The sequence below is a fragment of the Lipotes vexillifer genome, unplaced genomic scaffold (genome assembly GCF_000442215.2).
Source record: "Lipotes vexillifer unplaced genomic scaffold, Lipotes_vexillifer_v1.1 scaffold870, whole genome shotgun sequence".
In the NCBI taxonomy this organism is placed as follows: Eukaryota; Metazoa; Chordata; class Mammalia; order Artiodactyla; family Lipotidae; genus Lipotes; species Lipotes vexillifer.
The window spans coordinates 64,490-69,874 of NW_006771408.1; the positions used below are offsets into that span (position 1 = coordinate 64,490).

The following is a 5,385-nucleotide window of genomic DNA, read 5'->3' on the forward strand; positions in this document are numbered from 1 at the left end:
TCTTTCCCTTTCTGTCTCGCAAAGGCGAGTTAATGCAATTACTGATAGAGTAAATTTCATTAGGCGTGGAAGAATTATCTTCCAGAGCACATTTGTAGCTCCAGGTGGCTTCCTTCACTCTCTGTCATACTCTGAGACCACCGTCACCAATTAGAGCCATACTCAGGAGGAGTAGACTTGTTAAGAAAATGAGGCTAAGCACACCATAAGTGCTTCAACTAAACCAGGTGCTGTACCCCACAGTTAGGCATCAGTGACTTTGGTGGTCTTTACTTCTGGGATTTTTTTCCTGACCCCAGTCTTATGCAAACAGGGATAGGAGACAGTAATGTACAGTTGACCAGAGTTTGCAAAAAGCTATGTGTGTTGACTTTAAGATCCAAAGTTACAGTGCTGCCTCATGGTCAGGAGGACATAAGTGTTGAATCCCCCAAAAGTGGGAATCTTTGTTTTGCTGACTGATACATCCCAAGCACCCAGAACATATATGTAGAACATAGTAAGTACTCAATAAATATTTGTAGAATGAATGCCTGTGTGGCATGCACACTGCTCATTTAGAAAAACATTTGCCTGGATTATGGACCTGGGACCACAGAGCACAGATGTACTTTCCTGAGTCCTTACTGCTTGTCAGGCTCGTGCGTTTCATTTAATCCTGTCACAGTAGGTAGCACCCTGGGGTAAGTGCCTTGTTCTGACTTTCCCGAGGCACTGAGGTGAAGTCTCTTGCCCAAGGTCACCCCCTAGCGAAGGAAGGTCACAGGCAGGATTTCAACCCCGAGATCGGCCTAAAGTTCCTAACTTCCTACCTCCAAAATTCTTAACTTGTGTTACTGTTGAAACCTGTGACCTTTCTGGGTTTATCTGACCAGTTCAGGAAAGAAGCAGTGAGAAATTATGCAGAGGAAAAAGAGATCCCTTTTTTTGATTCCTCTCTTCCAGACCGAAAAGGATGGTATTTTTAATGACTTTTCCAATTTGGAAATAAAAGGGTCACACAGAAAGTTGACTGACCATAGTCAATCAGATCATACTGAGCAAAAGAAATGAATGGTTCTCAAGAGCAGTCTCTAGTTTCCAGAGCACCAGTGGGGGCAGTATTGTGTAACAAAATTAATTCTGTTGTTCCTCAGATTGGCTGTGTCCTCTTGGACAAAGCACTTTTCTGAGCCTCAGTTTCCTCATGGATAAGGTGGGATCGTTTTTCTCTGAAGTTAGATTTTTTTTTTTTTTCTAAATGGGCCTCTCTCTCTGACTATTCTTTTTCCTATTTCTTTTTAAATCAACTCCCATCACGAGGCTGACTTTCTGAGCACCGTCTATGTGTCAGCACTGTGCTAGACCCTCACCACGGGTCATCTCAACAACCTTATGTGGTCAGGATTATTGTCATTCTCCTCTACAGATGGGGCAGCTGAGACCCAGAGAGGTTAGGATACTTGCCCTGGGTCACACAGCTGGATTTGGCTGAGCTGGGATCTAGATTCAGGTGACCTGATTTCCAGGGCTTTGTTCTTAGCCCCACACTCTACCATCCTCAGGCCTCAACTCGAGACTCCTTGCCCTTCTTTATACCCACACCCTCAGGTACTAGTTTTACCTGATTTCATCCACTGCCTGGGAAGTCATTCCTGAACTCCAACCTAGCCCTCAATCTGAAGCCTCCTTTTGAGGCCTCAAGGGTATCTATCTCCTCTTGGAAGTTTTCAGGGGCCAAAAGACCTCAACAGAGTGAATCACTGCACACAGCCCTACCTCCACCACCCATCAAAACCTCGTTCTTCACCCCACCCTCACCACACAGGCCCCTCACTGGCCAACTCTTTATTTTATCTTATTTTTTAAAACAAACACCACATTTTAAAAAATATTTAATTTATTTATTTGGTTGTGCCAGGTCTTAGTGGCAGCAGGTGTGCTCCTTAGTTGCGGCTTGTGGGCTCCTTAGTTGCGGCACGTGTGCTCCTTAGTTGTGGATCACCGGCTCCTTAGTTGTGGCATGCGAATTCTTGGTTGCGGCATGCATGTGGCATCTAGTTCCCTGACCAGGGATTGAACCCGGGCCCCCTGCATTGGGAGAGCAACTCTTAACCGCTGTGCCACCAGGGAAGTCCCCCGACTGTTTAAAATGGAGTCAATCTGCCTTTTTTCTCTCACATAACTAGTCACCAAGGGACCTGATAATTCAAGTGCTTATTCAGTCCACATATTTACTGAGCACCTAGTATGTGTGAGTCGCCACGCAAGGTGCACTGGGAGTACAAGGGTGAACCCGGCCAGCCCCCGCACGCAAGGAAGTGCCGAGTTGTGCATAATAGCTTATAACGCAAGAAACAGGAATCGAATGCCCTTTGATCCCAGAGAAATACCTCAAGGCACAGCTGCTAGTTGTTCTGATTCAGATGGAGAGAAAACAACACTTAACATTTATCTGTATTTTATGTGCTTCCAAATCATGTAAATATTACTTAATATATATCAGGCACTGTACATGTTAACTCGTTAAATCCTCATAACAATTCTATGAGATAGAAGCTGTTATCCCCATCTTGTAGATGTGGCAACTGAGGCCCAGAGAGATTAGTGGCCCAAGGTCATACAGCTCGTAAGCGATGGAGCTGTAGTCTGTGCCCTGAGTACCATGCTGTACTTACTGCCTCTTGACATACGTGGGGATGATAAACCTGACTCCCTGGAGGGCTGCTCTGATGTCAAGTCTCACGCCACCAGCAGTGAGCTGCACTAGCCACGCAGGTAAAGACAAAGGAGCGAGAAACGACCTTCAGAGGCTCGGCAGGAAGGCCATGTTGGAGCTTTGCCTGGCAGAGACTGGGCAGGATTAGGATTTGGATTAGGGTGACCTGAAAGGAGGTTATCTTCGAGGAATTTTCAGGGATCAAGAGAATAGGACTGTAGAGCCCAGATTTTGTGTAAGGGATAGTCAGAGACAGGGTTGAAAGGTGGGGAGGGGCGTACAGCAGAAAGAATCCTTTGACAGGCTCTGTGTGAGAGCGTCACTGGAGGAAAGCACTGTTTTATGAAGATCTGTCTGTTGATGCCAGGCTCAGGGTGGGTTAGAGCAGGGAGAAAAATAAAAAGGAGAGAGGGCCAGTTGGGAGGTGTTTTCAGTCCAGACCTAGTCAAGAAAACAGAAAATACATTAGGCATTTCAACAGAGAGAGTTTAATATATGGAATTGGTTCGGCGTGTGTCAGAGAACTGAAAAAGCCAGAAGACAACGTTGTGATGACACAGAATTGGTGGGTGGCGGTCAGGGTTGTCAGAAGCTTGAAGAAGGGCCTCCCCCGACCCTGAGCTGGGATCCAGGCCTCTGAGGAGGGGGCACTGCCTGGCTGGGGTGGTACCCAGTGTGTGACGCCAGCACGTGCCACCCATCACTAGGACCCATTGCCCACTGGCCAGGAGCTCAGCCCCAAGTTTAGGGTGAGAAACCACCAAACCAATTCCAGACCATCCTGAGGGTCTGTGTCTCGAGGCCACTCCTGGTACCAAGTGCTACACGAGGCAGGGTCCAGGCAAAAAGCTGAAACTACATAGGTATCTCGACAGTGAGGATTTAGTGTGGGGTGTTCATTAAACGGGTACTGGAGGACTGGAAAGACAAAAGGGGGCAGTAAGGCAGCACAGAGAGTAGCAGCAGGAAGGAGCCTCATCCCAGGGCTGTGGGACGAGAGGGAAGAGGGCAGGTTGTCAGAACCTCGAAGCGCAGAAGGGTGCTGGGAGCTGAGCCGCAGATCTCTGAGAAGGGGACGCTGCCCACTGACGCTGGTGTCTCTGAGGGGGCATACTCAGGCTGGTCCAGAAGTGCAAAAACAAGTCACAGTTGGAGGCAGCGACTAACCTTTGCTGCTGTAGGCCATCAGTAGTAGGATAACACTAAGAGAAACAGCAAAGCCAAGGGGAAGGGGCAAGTCCCCCCCACCCGCCCGCCCCCAGCCTTCCAGCCTTACTCTTGAACTCACATCGGCAGAGCCGGACGGGAAATCCCTGGCAAAAGAGAAACGTGTGCAGAGTCCCAGCTCCAGCATCACAAGGCAGAGCATGGATGGGTGGGTTCGGGGCTGAGACAGGAGCCCAGGTGGAAGTTTGAAGTAACTCTAGGGCAGTGTTGGTCATGACAACAAAGGAGATGCGGGCTGGAGACCCAGAGAATGACGTAAGGAAAGAAGAGGCTGACTGGACTTGGGAGGAAGGAGAAGGAACCTTCAGAGGTGACCGTGGGTGAAGTCTGGGGACATCGAGAGTGGTGAAGAGAACAAGTAAGATAAATGGGCGAGACTGCTCAGGACCAGCCTGGCTGTAGGCACTGAGATCCAGTGGAAGGCCTGACATTGCAGTGGAAACACCCACAGGGTGTTGGAAACACAGAGCTTGGGAGAGGGATCCTGGCACGAGAAGTGACAGTCGAGGTAACGAGAGTAAGTGGGACCGAGTAGATGGGAACAGAGGACCAAGGACAGGCCCACAGGAGTGTCCACATTTGGGAGGCAGGCAGAGCAGCCAGAGGACCAGGCCATTGCGGGGTACCCGGGGCCAGAGGGCTGCTGGGGTTGGGATGCTGCTTCAAGCCGATTCATCCTTCAGAGGCATTGGGGAGCGTGAGAACTGAGGGAAAACCATAGGACTTGGCGATTATGAGGTCGCAGGTGACCTTGCATCGTGCCCTTGCAGATGGCACCCTCTCCATCAAGCAGTGCAACCACCCCCCGCCATCACCCCTGGGCTTAGCCTCCTCCAGGGAAGTCCTCCCCGCTGATGAAACCCCTCATCAGCTTCTCTCCTCCCTGCACCCTCAGACGCCTTGATTCTCAGCTTGTGCTATTTGAATTTGCACTTGTCATTTTATTGCCCTGCAAATGTGTTTTATCAGTGGTCTCGCCTTCCTGGGCTCACTCGGATCCCTCCTCAGCCGACACAGGCGGTTTTCCAGAAGTGTGGGTGACTCTGACTGACAGTCGGAAGCAAGAGTTATGAAACTAACCAGAACAAATCTGTGGGGAATTTCACAAGCGGGAAGAGCCAATTTCCAGCCGGATTCAGAAGCAAAATTGAAGTCGGAAGGGTGGATGCAGTCATTGCACGAGGTGTGCTGTGTTTGCCCTGAGATGGGTGGGTACCCAGTGAAAGTCCAGCCCACGGTCCCCCCCGGTGTCCCGGAAGGCTGCGGGGATGAAGACCTGCAGGGGCAGTGTTAGAAATGGGTCAGAAGGGTCCCTCAGCTCTAGGAGAGGAGTGGGATCTGGCGGAGAGAGGGCGATGTTGGAATCCTAGGCAGGTTACCCAGCTTCTCTGAGCCTCAGTATCTTCATCTATCAAATGAGGTTAATGATAGTCCCCCGGGGTGGGGGGGGGGGGGTGGGG

General features: G+C 50.1%; 1 protein-coding gene across 2 annotated transcripts in view; it reads left to right on the forward strand.

The window, feature by feature from the left end:
- IFT27 (intraflagellar transport 27) overlaps positions 1 to 5,385 on the forward strand; it is a 19,560-nt gene that overhangs the window by 530 nt on the left and 13,645 nt on the right. The window lies entirely within an intron of this gene.